At 35.0% G+C, this 14266-nt stretch overlaps 1 pseudogene; it reads right to left on the bottom strand.

The window, feature by feature from the left end:
- Positions 1-2090: 2090 nt before the first annotated feature.
- On the bottom strand, positions 2091-2612 carry LOC122738870 (annotated as a pseudogene).
- Between the last annotated feature and the right edge of the window lie 11654 nt (positions 2613-14266).

Here is a 14266-nt window from a genome sequence, read left to right as displayed (position 1 = left end):
GAAACACTTCATTCTTATGAAGTCCTTTCTAATTCCTCACTTTTATTTACTTTTTAATGTTTCTCATTACTCTTGTGTTTCTTTTTTAATTTCAAAGTTTCTACTAAGTGCCAGTCTATTTTATCAAGAATGTTTGTAATTCCTCTATTTAACTATTTTCCCCTGTAGGATTATGATCATTTTACTGGGTAAGTTATCCTTGGTTGAAAGCATATGTCTTTTTTTTTTTTTTTTTTTGGTGAGGTAATTGGGGTTAAGTGACTTGCCTAGAGTCACACAGCTAGTAAGTGTCTGAGGCCAGGTTTGAACTCAGGTTCTCCTGAATCCAGGGCCGGTGCTCTATCCACTGCGCCATCTAGCTGCCCTGAAAGCATATGTCTTTTGAAACATTTTATTCCATGATCTCTACTTCTTTAATGTGATAGTTGTTAATTCCTATGTAATCCTGAATGTAGTTCCTTGGTACCTAAACACTTTCTTCTATCTTGCGGTACTTTTTATTTTATTTTTTGAGGCAATTGGGGTTAAGTGACTTGCCCAGGGTCATACAGCTAGTAAGTGTCACTTGTATGAGGTCAGATTTGAATTTAGGTCCTCCTGAATCCAGGGTTGGTGCTCTATCCACTGTGCTACCTAGCTGCCCCTATGTTGCAGTACTTTAAAAATTTTAATTTAATATCTATTTTTGTTATATTTTAAGCTCTGACCTGTCTCCTCCCCCCTCCCACTAGAGAAGGCCAGCCACCATTTGATATACACACATACATTTGTATATAGACATACATATGTGTGTGTATGTATGTAAACCCATACTATACATACTTTTATTTATCAGTTATTTCTCTAGAAGAAGATAGCATCTTCATTCATAGGTCATTTGTAATTGATTTGAGTAGTTATGATATTCAGAATAATAGTCATTCACAGTTATTCTTTGAAAATGTTGCTATTACATTATACACCACTTTCTTGGTTTTGCTCATTTCACTCTTCATTATTTCATGCAAATCTTTCCCTGTTTTTCTAAAATCAACCTGCTCACCATTTCTTACCACCCAGTAGTATTCTATCACAATTGTATACCACAACTTCTTTACCCATTCTGCAACTGATATGCATCCCCTCAATTTCCAATTCTTTGCCACCACAGAGAGGTGCTATGTATATTTAGAACATGTAGGGTCTTTTCCTTTTATCCTGATCACCTTGAGAAATAGTTCTAATAGTGGTATTGCTGGGTCAAAGGGTATATATAGTTTTATAAGTCTTTGGGCATAATTCCAGATTTTTCTTCAAAATGATTGGATCAGTTCACAGTTCCTCCAACAGTGTATTAGTGTCTCGATTTTTCCATATTCCTTCCAAAATTTGTCATTTGACCCTTCTATCATTTTAGCCAATTTTCTGCGTTCATTGTAATCTTAGCTATGTTGGTTTTATTTGTACAAAACTTTTAAAATTTAATTTAATCAAAATGATCTATTTTATATCTCACAATGCTCTTTATCTTTTGTTTATTCACAAATTCTTTTCCTATCCAAAAGTCTTTTAGGTAATATGTTCCATGTTCTTCTAGTTTACTTACATCTCCCTTTATATCTAGGTCATGTATTGATTTTGACCTTATCTCAGTAAGTAGTGTAAGAAATTGGTTTATTTCCAATTTCTGCCTGATTACTTTCCAGTTTCCCTAGCAGTTTATACCAAACAGTGAATTCTTATCTCACATTTGTCAAGCAAAAGATTACTATACTATACTATACATATTCACTAAAAGGTTTTAGTAGAACATGATGGAAAATACAGAGTATGGCTCAAACACTTTACCATTTAAAATTTACATAATAGTAGATTAGCAAGAAAATAAAGCATGATAAGGATAACAATCCTTGATCTTAAGTTATTAAAATTCCTTTTTAATAAACATTTATTATCAAAACTAAAAACAAAATCCTTAATTGTATATAAAGCAATAAACCTTTACAAAATGATTCTTTGAGAATGTGCCAATGTTAAATTACACACATTATAGATGACAGGTAAACAAACAAAAAGCAAAATGCAAACAGGAATGTTGGTTGTGCCCACCATCTTCTTCCTTTGATTTAGACACTCATCACACACTGTATGAAATCATCATATGGGAAATTCACAACACCTTGTTGAGTGCTATCCCTTTTTTGAAAACTGTCAGTGAGAGCTCTAAGTTTTACACAACAGGCAACGTAGTCATCAAAGGTTATCTTTCCATTGGTGCTGTATAATTTTGTAATTGAAGTCACTGCTTGGGGGCTCAATCTAAGTCCCATGGTCCCCGGCACTTTCTGCAGTTCTTGTGGGTCCACTGTACCACTTTCCGTCAGTGTCAAAGCTTATGAAATGTTTTCTCCAGCCATTCAACACAGCCCAAAGTTCCTTAAATTCACTAAAATCCATGGTTCCAGACATGTGCCTATCCAACATTGAGACCACAATCTGGAAGGCTCCAGGTTGAAAGGTTTATATCCTCTAGCAATGCCCAATTAGGTCAGACATCTCTACAACTCATCAGCATCTATCTGACCATCCAATCCGGCTGCAGCAGCAAAATAGCTGCATAACAGGTCCTGCATTTGTCCAGGGAAGGCCGGGCTTCTGGGGACACCTCTGTACCTGCCTTGGAAGTAACCAATTCTGCCAGTGCCAGGATACCCCCAGGTATGACACGATCACAATAGTGACCATGGCCATCTCCAAGTCGCTGCCTCCAGCCCCCTACTATACTATATATATTACTATAATAATTTACTATTGAGTATTATGTTTTTACTCTGTTCCACTGATTGACCTTTCTATTTCTTAGCCAATACCAGATAGTTTCAATAATTACCACCTTATAATACAGTTTAAGGTCTGGTACTGATAAACCTACTTCCTTTACACTTAAAAAAAATAATTTCCTTGATATTCTTCCAAATGAATTTTGTTATTATTTTTATAGCTCAATAAAATATTTTGGTGATTTATTTAAGATGGCATTGAAGAAATAGATTTGTTGAGATAGACTCATCATTTTTATTATATCAGTTCTGCCTACCCATACACAGTTATTTAAATCTGACTTTATTTGAATAAAAAATGTTTTGTAATTATATTCATGTAGTTCCTGTGTTTGTCTTGGTAGGTATACTACCAAGTATTTCATTCTGTATAAGGTTATTTTTAATGAGACATTTCTAACTTTCTCTTCTCACAGGGTTTTGTTGGTGATATATTGAAATGCTGATGATTTGTGTGGGTTTATTTTAAATTCTGCTACTTTCCTAGAATTACTAATCATTTCAACCAGCTTTTTAGTTGAATCCTTAGGATTTTCAAAGTATACCATCATATCATATCCCCCCCCTCCAAAAAAAAAACAAAAACAAAACTAGTTTTATTACTTCCTTGTTCATTCTGATTCCTTCAATTTCTTTTTCTTCTCTTATTGCTACCACCAGCATTTCTAATACGATATTAAATAATATTGGTTCTGATAGGCATCCTTGTTTCACTCCTAATCTTATTGATATGGCTTCTGGATTATTGCCATTACAAATAATGCTTTCTGATGGTTTTAGGTAGATGCTTATCATTTTAAGAAAAAAAAACCAGCAACTCATTTATACCTATGCTTTCAAGTTTTAAGAAAATAGAAATGTGTTCTATTTTGTCAAAAGCTTTTTCTATATCTACAGACATAATCATATGCTTTTTGTTACTTTTCTTGTTGATGTAATCAATTAATAGTTTTCTTTATGTTAAGTCATCCTTGGATTCCTGGTATAAATCCCACTTCATCATAGAATATAATATTTATGATAAATTATTGTAGTCTCCTTGCTTGTATTTTATTTAGGATTTTTGCATCTACATTTATTAGTGAAACTGGTCTATTCTTTCTCTGTTTTTTATCTTACTGGTTTAGGTATCATTACTATATTTGTTTCACAAAAGGAGTTTTTAGGATTTCTTCTTTGCCTATTATTCCTAATTTATTTAATATTGGAATTAGTTATCTTTAAATGTTTGGTAGAATTCACCCACAAATGCATCTAGTCCTGATATTTTTGGGGTTTTTTGGAAGCTTATTTATGGGCTATTCAATTTCTTTCTTTTTTTCTTTTTTCTTTTCTTTTTTTTTTTTTGTGTGTGTGTGTGTGGCGATTGGGGTTAAGTGACTTGCCTACAGCCACACAGCTAATAAGTGTCAAGTGTCTGAGGACAGAATTTATCAACTTCTTTTCATAAATTAGGTTTATTTAGATATTCAATATAATTTTCTGTTAATCTAGGCACTTTATATTTTGTGAATATTCTTTCATTGTACTTGTATCATTCAATTTATTGGCATGTAACTGGGCAAAATAATTCCTAATAATTGCTTTGATTTCATCTTCAGGTGGTATATTGACTGTGAGGGCCAAAATCTGATATACGGAGCGTTAATTGGGTGACTTGCCAGAATATTGGGGTCCCAGAAATATGAGAGACCCTTTAAGTTCACTCTCCCTTCTGAACTGCCCTTTTTAGATATTTCTCCCAGGCCAATAAGAAAGGAGCCTTACAGCTTTAATTTACAGAAGGATCAGATTTTATTACTTGGGAATTAATTAAACAACAAAGGTGAAACTAATAAAAATCAAAGATAAGGAAATAGGAAAAAAAGAAATACAGATAAATTCTCTTAACTCTAAACTTAGCCTATGCAATCCCCAGATCATTTCCAATTAAGCTAATTCAAAGGAATTTGGGGTTTTCTGTAATTAACTCACCGAAACCTGGAATGTCTACAGTTGCTCACACCACTGGAAGGGCAGAAGCCAGAGAGAGAGAGAGCTCATGTTCCAGAAGAACCTCCACTTCCCTTCAGGGAGCGTTCAATCTTTTCAAAAACAGCCTATGGAGAGTTCTCCTTTTGACCTCAGTAGCATATGGAACTTCAGAGTGGGCCTGGTGTGACTCCCCCAGATGAGTCAGCTAAAACTCCAATAATAATTTTTACCACAAATAATTTTTACTACATGACCCTTTTCATTTTGATACTAGTGATTTGTTTTTCTTCTCTTTCTTTTTAATTATATTAACCAATGGTTTATCTATTATATGGTTTTTAATCTCACCTTTAATTTTTAGGGTTCCAAATTTAGTATTTATTTATTCCTTTTCTAGTTTTATTTTTTTAAATTGTATACCCAGTTTATTGGTCTGTATTTTATTGATGTAAGGATTTAGAGACATGTTTTCTTCTGATTACTACTTTTGCTGCATCCTATAGGTTTTGATATGTTGTCTTATTATTGTCATTCTATTCAATAAAATTATTACTCATCTCTATGACTTGTGTTTTGAGCCACTGATTCTTTGAAATTAGGTTATTTAGTCTTCCTTCCTTCCTTCCTTCCTTCATTTATTTATTTATTGCAGAGCAATGATGTTTAAGTGACTTGCCCAGGGTCACACAGCTAGTAAGTGTCAAGTGTCTGAGGCTGGATGTGAACTCAGATCCTTCTGAATCCAGAGCTGGTGCTCTATCCACTGCACCACCTAGCTGCCCCCCTCTTCCATTAATTTTTAATTTGTGTTTCTATGATCTCCTATTAAATAAATTTTTATTGCATTATGATCTAAAAGGGATGCATTTAATATTTCTTCATTTAACTACAAAGTTTTTATGCCCTAATACACAGCCAGTTTTTGTAAAAGTATCATGTACCACTGAGATAAAGGTATATTCTTTATATTCTCATTCATCTCTCCAGATATCTATCATATATAGCTTAGGTAAGATTGCATTCATTTCATTGACTTCTTTATTATTTATTTTTGCTTATATTTATCTAATTCTGAGAGGGAAAGGTCGAAATCTACTGCTATCATATTTTTGCTATCAATTTCTGCCAGTAATTCATTTAGCTTAACCTTTAAAAATCTGAATGCTATAGCATTTGGTGCCTATAGGTTTAGTATTGATATTATTTAATTATCTAAGGTACCTTTTATAATAATGTAATTTCCATGTTTCTTTCCTTTCATTAAATCTATTTTAGCTTTTACTTTGTCTAAGATCATGACTGTTATCCCTGGGTTTTTTTGCATCAGCTGAAGAATAAGAAATTCTTCTCCAGCTATTTAATTTTACTATTTATCTGTCATTTTAAAATATGTTTCCTGTAAATAGCATATTGTTGCATTCTTGCTATTTTTTCTATTCTGCTATCCATTTCCATTTTATGGGTAAGTTCATCCTATTCACATTCAAAGTTATAATTACTAGTTGCATATTTCCCTCGATCCTACTTTTTCCTCACTGTTTATCCTTCTCTCTCTTTTTATCCTATTCTTCCTCAGATGTCTCATTTACTTCTTACTATCCATCCCTAATTTGTACCCCTTCTAAGAATCCCTCTCTTATTCTCTCCCTTAGCCCTCCCATTCATTAATTTATCCATCCTTCTAATAGTCCCTTCCTTATCCTTTCTCTTTACCCTCCTATTTCATGATCTACACATACTTCTAAGAGTCCCTCACTTATCCTTTCAGTCATTCTCCTATTTCTCTGTAAGTCAAGAATACTTTTATACCCTTTTATATGTATATGTTATTACCTCTTTAACCCAGTTCTGATGAGAATAAGATTCCAACACTACCAGTCCTCCACCCTCTCCTGTCTTCCACTGTGAAAGTTCTTTTAGTCATGCCCCATTTATATGAGATGATTGTTCCATTTTACCTTTTCCTACCCAATTTCATTTTTTTGGATCAACCTATCATACTCAACTCAACCCCAAGCCTACTATCTATGTATGCTCTTTCAAATTATCCTAATAATTATAACACTCTTAAGAGTTATTGATGGTGTTTTCCCATATAAGAAGTAAACAGTTTGACTCTATTACATTATACTTTGATTTACATATTTACCTTCTTATGTTTTTCCCAGTTCTTGTAGATCAAATTTTCTGTTCTGTTCTGGTCTTTTCCTTAAGAATACCTGAAAGTCCTTTAATTTGTTAAATATCAGTTTTTTCCCTATGTAGGATTATACTCAGCTTTGCTGAGTTATTCTTGGTTTCAGACTCAGCTACTTTGCTCTTTGGAATATCATGGTCTATGTTCTTTTTTTTTTTTTAAATGTAGAAGCTGATAAATCTTGTATTATACTGGTTATAGCTCCAGAGTATTTAAATTGTTTCTTTCTAGTTGCATGTAGTACTTTTTCCTTGACTTGGGAGCTTTAAAACTTAGCTATATGTTTTATGAGATTTCATGTTGGGATTTGTTTCAGGTATTAATTGGTGAATTTTTTCAATTTCTATTTTATTCTTTAGTGCTAAAAATTCGGTGCAACTTTCCTTAATGATTCCTTGAAGTACAGTCTAGATTTCTTTGTGATCATAACATTCATGTAGTTCAACAATTCTTTTATTTTCTTTCTCCTTAACCTGTTCTCTAGGTTAATCTATTTTTCTAATGAGATGTTTCACACTCTTTTCTATGTTTTCATTCTTTTGCTTTTTTATTTCTTAATGTCTTATGACATACCCAATTCTAATCTTTAAGGAGTAATTTTCTTCCATGAATTTTTGTTTCTCTTTTTCTAATTACTTTACTTTCTTTTTATAATTATCTTGATTTTCTTGCATTACTCTTGTTTCCCCCCCTAATTTTCCCTCAATCTCACTTATTTGATTTTTAGTCTTTTTAAGTTCTTCCAAGAACTTTTTTTGCTTGTGACCATTTTACATTTTTCTTTGAAGTAACTCTTTTGACTTCATTTTTTTTTCTTCTGAGTATGAACCCAGATCTTCTCTATAACCATAGTTGCTGCGTATGGTGGGGTTTTTTTCCCCTTATGCTTACTCATTTTTATCTAGTGGCTTATTTCTTGGCTGTTAATTTTATGTTAGAGTTGGGTTCTAGTTCCAAGATGTAGGAGATAATGTCTCAAACTTCAGGTTCTTTGTGCTGTTGTTTTCTGAGCTCTGTCTTGGCACCTGACCTCAGGTACTCTTCTCTGCTCCTACGTTGTGACTTGGGCCCTTAGCAACACTATCACCACAAATGTTTTTACTCTATGTGGTCACTACCTTGGCTATAAGCTTCAGTTAACCCTTCTGCCCCGGAACCAGAACCAGAAACTCTGCTGTACTGTGTGTGCCCAAACCCAGCACGGTCCACATCTCTAGACAATCACACTCACTATCATGTGCTTCTTCTTCCTTTCCCACAGCCACAGTATAGGACCACATCTGGTCAGTGTACATGATCCCTGTGTCCTGTGACAGCAGAGGGCTCTGCAATCTTCTCCTGATTAACCATCTGACCTCCACACTCTCTTTGCGGCAAAAGTTTATGAAACTGAGGCTGCCATTAACACACCTGCCCTCAGGATTTGTTGTTTGTTTATTGGTGGTATCTACCCTAAGCTATATTCACTTTAATCAGACCAAACCACCATTTCAGGAGGTCCATAAGGTTGTCGCAAATTGTTTTAGGCTGGACAATGACTTTATCCTGACTTTCAATTATGTTTTCTGCTCTAAATTTCACTTTGAGGCATTATTTTAAATTATTTGTGGGGAAATTTAGGAGAGCCAGGTAATTTCCTATTTTATTTCACCACCTTCCCAGAGTCCTCTCCCTTTGAAATACTTTATTCATTGATTTTAAATCTCTGAATTTGAGCTATGACATTTTTAGGAGTTTTTGTTTTAGGGTTTCTCTCAGTAGGTGACCAGCGTATTCTTGATACTTTTAATTTGCCCTCTGGTTATAAGAGGTCTGCTCATTTTTCACTTTTGATTTCTGGAGATGTGATATTCAGCCTCTTTTAAAATTTATCTTAAATTATCTCTCTCTTACATTTTCCAGGCTAGTTATTTTGAATACACATACCATGTATTTTCCTCTTCAAAAATTTAACCCAACCCAAACCTTGACTTTTATTTTAGTATTTCTTACTGTTTCATTTATTTCTGTTTGGGTCATTCTAATTTTCAGGGAGTAACAACTTGGGTCATTTTGTTAAACCTCTTGTTCTAAGCTGTTAATTGTCTATCCAAATCTCTACTACATAGATGGAGTTCCTTTTTCCAATTTTTTTCTCTATTACTCACATTTCAATTATAATACCAATTCAACTTATTTTAAAACTTTTACATAATTTCTTCTAAACATTCTAAATGATCTTATTGGTGTAGAAATATACCTGGGCCATACTCTATGCACATCTAGAGAAATCAAGAGGGCCAACCAAAGGTAGACTCTTGTAAAGACAATGAAGAGCTATCAAATTAGAAAAAGAAAGAATAGTTATATATGTAGGAACATAAAGAGGACATTATAATATTTCTAAATCCAATGGAGGAAAGATTAAAAGTAGAAAAAAATGTTGGACAATATCAAAACTGCAGGAAAGTCAATTAGTCTGAAAACAACAAAAAAATCAGATGTAGCGATTTAAAGGTCATTGATAACCCTGAAAGAGAAACAGAGTTGGAGCAGAGGCCAGATTTCAAAGGGCTGAAAAGAGGTGTTGGAGAAGGAGAGAAAAAAGGCATAGATAAATTCTTTAACACACACATATCATACATATTTTTCTAATTAATTAAATTAAAATTTTATATGTATATGTGTATAATTTATATATGTATACATATTTGTGTATGTGTGTATGTATACATAAACACATACACACATATATAAAATAAGGGCAGCTAGGTAGCACTGTGTGTGGATTGAGTGACAGGCTTAGAGTCAGGAAGACTGAAGTTCAAATTTGGCCTCACTTACTAGCTATGTGACTCTGGGCAAGTCCCTTAACCCCATTTGTCTCAGTTTCCTCTACTGTAAAATGAGCTGGAAAAGGAGATGGCATCCTACTCCAGTACCTTTGCCAAGAAAACCCCAAATCCAGTCACAAAGATTAGAACATAACTAAAATGACTAAGTAACAACAGCAACAATGTTATTTTAGACACACAGACACACACATGAAAGAGGGTGGACCAAATGTCACAAAGGGGCTTCAATATTTAATAACTCCTTTATTTTTGTTTTTAATTTATAATACCATAGCATCAAATATAGTATATATAGGCAATACAGAGATATAGAGAAAATAAAGAAAAAATAATTTTCAAAAAGTCATTAAAATATCAGCTCCCTTCATGACTTTTGGCCTATCCTGTATAAATACACACATATACAAAATATAAAACAAATGGAATATATGTGTGTACACATATATGTATATAAGTTTTACAGATATATATATAATCATATAATATACATATTTGCATACATATACCATTTATTTTTATATGCAGTGTTCCATACCTAGAACCTTCCACCTCTAAAAGGAAGAGAATTAGGTACCTGTTCAAGTCTCTTCTTTGGGGTCAAGCTTTATCATTAAAATTTGATAGGATGTGGTTTTATTTTTTTAATTGCTTTTCAACTTAAATTGTTATTGTTATTAGATTTGATATTTTTCAGGTTCTGCTTACTCCACTTTGCATTTGTTTATATAAATCTTTCTATACAGCCTTATAGCCATCATGTTCATCATTCCTTATAGCACAGTAATATTCCATTGTATTCATGTACCACAACTTGAGTCGTTCCCTTATTTATAGATATGTCCTTCACTCCAGTTCTTTACTACTACAAAGAGTGACTCTGTAAATACTTTGGTGTATTTGTGGCCTCTCTTTGTATCATTGACCTCCCTGGAGATTTGCACCAAGTAATGAGATCTCTGGTCCAAAAGGTATAGACATTTTAGTCACTTTCTTTGGATAATTCCAAATTGCTTTCCTGAATGGTTGGACCACTTCATAGCTTCACCAGCTGTACACTAATATGCCCTTTTCCCACAACCCTGCCAATATTGATTATTCTTCTTTATCATTTTTATGTAGTTATTTCCCCTCCACCCCCAAGAAATTTAGTGGTGTGTAAGAAGAGAGATAGAATAGTAGCTAGATATGGTAGATCTGGGAATATTTGTAGAGAGATGGGAAGGAAGTGAGATAGAGAAAAATGTTAGGAATACAAAGAAAAAAAGTGAGACAGTCGCTATTTTGAGGAACTTAATTCTAATAAGGGGAGATAACATATATAAGGGAATGGCAAGCAAGGAAAGGTGTTTTGGTATGGGAAGTAACAGGGATGGAGATTGGAATAATAATGCAGTCAATTGATGCTTCTTTTATAGAAGCAATTGTAATATTGATTATTTACAGTTTCTAAAGCAAGAGGTAGGTAGAGGAGTTTGGGAAAGTGTACCCATGGAAGAATAGAACATGTCCAGGGTGAAGAAGCATGGTTGGGTATGGGGCTGGATCAAGACAATAAGATATGACCCTGAGGTAACATGGTAAGATAGAAAGGGTATTGCTCTAGAGCCAGATAACCTGGATTTGAATCTTCCTCTAATACTGTTTGACCTTGGCCAAATCACTTAACCTACCTAAGGCTCATCTTTCTCATTTGTAAAATGAGGAGGTTGAACTAGATGGCCTCTGAGGTCCCCATCATCTTTAGAACTATGAATTCATGAATCCCTGGAGCAGATGTGAAGATGTATGTGAAGGCCAGAGTGAAGAAATGTGGTTGTTATGGGACTAGGGAGTTGACAAGGGAGTCAAACAATCCAGTTGAAGTTATTGGCCATGGATTTGTAGTGTGTGAATTTTTGTACATTGATGAATAAGAATCCACCCTGGAGTAGATAGAAGTGAAGAAATCAAGTTGTAGGAAGTTATTTGCAGAGAATTATTTATAGGTAGAGAATAGTGGAAGGCTGAGAATTATTAGAATCTAGGTAGGGTAGTAACTGGTGATGAACCAAAATGGCAGACAATGGAATTAAGGCTGCGTAGAGAGTCAAGGGAAGCCACAGGGCAACTTGCAGAGGGAGAAGGATAGGAAGCTGTGGTTGAAGACTGACATTTCAAGCTTCCTGATCTTGGAGGAAAGTTTCCTCCAAGATCATGTATTCTTAGGTTTGATAGTATCAATTGTGGCTAACGTGGGGTGGAAAAGGAGGTCAGAAGAAGCTGATGAATTAGGTGGTCAGGGTGTCATATAGAAGTCCTTGAGGATGAGGTGGGACAGTGGTATTTGAACCATTTGGGGGTTTATGATGATGCTCCGAGGAGGTTCACCAATAAATAAATATATATAATAAATATATTACATGGCAAATCCACAATATAGTTTTTGTTGTTGTTGAATGGGATTTTAGTAACAAAGGAAAATGCTGGAAACCACCAAAGTAGGGAAATTAAGGGATAGGAATTCCATGAGGAATTGAGAATACCCCTTCAGAAATACCAGTGCAGTCACTGAGAAAGTTGAGAGAGTGATTTGGAGCATGGTAGATGACTGCAACATAAATGAGGAGGTTTTATAGAAATGTATATTGTAGTATGGACTTAAAACAGAAGAAAGATGATTAGAGCACAATAGCAGAATCATAGCCTAGAAGTAGTAATGGGAATCAAAGGATATACTTGCCCTGCTTTCTGGACTTATGAGTTGAGGGAAGTGGAAGAAAGAGTGGCCTACATGAGAGAGATTTATAAGGGATCTGGTGATATTCCATTTTCTATATTCTAAGACCATTTCCAGCTTTGGCATTCTATGGTCTATGTTCTAAGATCTCTTCCTGAAGTGAAATATGAGTCTAATGTCTTCTGCATAATACATAGTGCATGAATGCATAGAACATAACACATCAGGAATGGAGGGAGGAGAGGATGCACATTGAATGGTAGAAATTCCAGTCATATTACTGACAATACTACTGTGTCTGTCTGGGAGAGGCCTAGCACCGTGGGAACTGACTCTTGGCTCTGGGAGTACTCTATGCTATAGCTCAACACTGAAATGGAAGATGAAGGAGGCATTAGAGGGGTGACTCTCTCTTGGTGTGAAGCAGTCCTTCCCACTCTCATTTCCTATTCTCTACCCTCCAATTGTGCTCTTTCTCCTTAGGCTCTCCTTCCTAAGAGGGGAGGGAGGGGAGAATGCTTAGAGTGAGGTGGCCCAGTTCAGTTTCACAGCACACCAATTAATTAGGAACTGAGACACACTGGGGTGTGGTGATACTAGAGTCTAAGATTCCCCCCACACCCTGAGTGAGCATTGGCTTGGCCTTCTGCCTCCAACCACCCTAACAGCCTTGGCATCTCATATTACAACCCCACCCATAAAACAATTTTCTGTCTTTGTATCTCTCTGTCATAGGATCTCTGTCTCTATATCTGTCTCTGTCTCTGTCTGCTTTCCCTCTTATTCTCTCTTTCTCCCTCTCTCTCTTTCTTGGTTGTTATTTTAAAAGTCACTAATAAGAAATTGGCAGAGAGTTTTCTCTGGTAGCTTTGTTTCACTTCCAGTTTCTACAGCAGAGTGAGCTAGTCTGATGCTGGGAGAGTCCACATGTTTATGTAGGGGAAGGGAGAAGAATGCAGAAGAATGAATATGCTCCAAATAGATATGAGGTTTAGAAAAATGTAACTAGCTTGGAGTCAGGGGATTAAGGAATACCTGGGGAGAATCAGAATGGTTCATGAAAGGTGACATCACACAGTGGAAAAAGAACTGTATTTGAAGTTAGAAGGCCAGAGTTTGTATGTTGGTTATTCTACTTAATACCTGTGTGGCTTTGGGCAAATTATTTAACTTTCTTGGGCCTTAATTTCTTTATCTGTTAAATGACTGTGTTCAACTAGACAACCTCTGAGGTCCCATTCAGGTATAAATCTATGATTTATGCAAGGTGAAGAGGGCATATCTGGGAGTCAGTAAGATTTTGCATCCAAGGTCTGCTACTATTTTTTTGGGGGGGCAATGAGGGTTATGTGACTTGCACATGGTCACACAGTGTCAAATATCTGAGGCTGGATTTGAACTCAGGTCCTCCTGAATCCAGGGTCAGTGTTTTAACCACTGTGCCACCTACCTGCCCTCCCCTCCTGTCTGCTACTATTTGTATACCTTGGCTAAGTCTCTTTCTCTCTGTGGACCTCGGTTTCCATATTTGTAAGATGAATGATTTGAATTACATGGTTTCTAAAGTCCCTTTATATACTAACGTTTTGTGATTCTGTATTCTTGTCTGACTTGGAAAGAGGACAAGAGGGCTATTTCACCCCCTCCCTCTTCTCCATACTCTGCAAATTTTAACACCCGTGAAATCATATTAGGTATTTTTGGCTAGGATATCATTCTGTATGCA

Source organism: Dromiciops gliroides, chromosome 2 (genome assembly GCF_019393635.1).
Source record: "Dromiciops gliroides isolate mDroGli1 chromosome 2, mDroGli1.pri, whole genome shotgun sequence".
Taxonomy (NCBI): Eukaryota; Metazoa; Chordata; class Mammalia; order Microbiotheria; family Microbiotheriidae; genus Dromiciops; species Dromiciops gliroides.
This window is presented reverse-complemented; position numbering and strand designations above follow the sequence as displayed.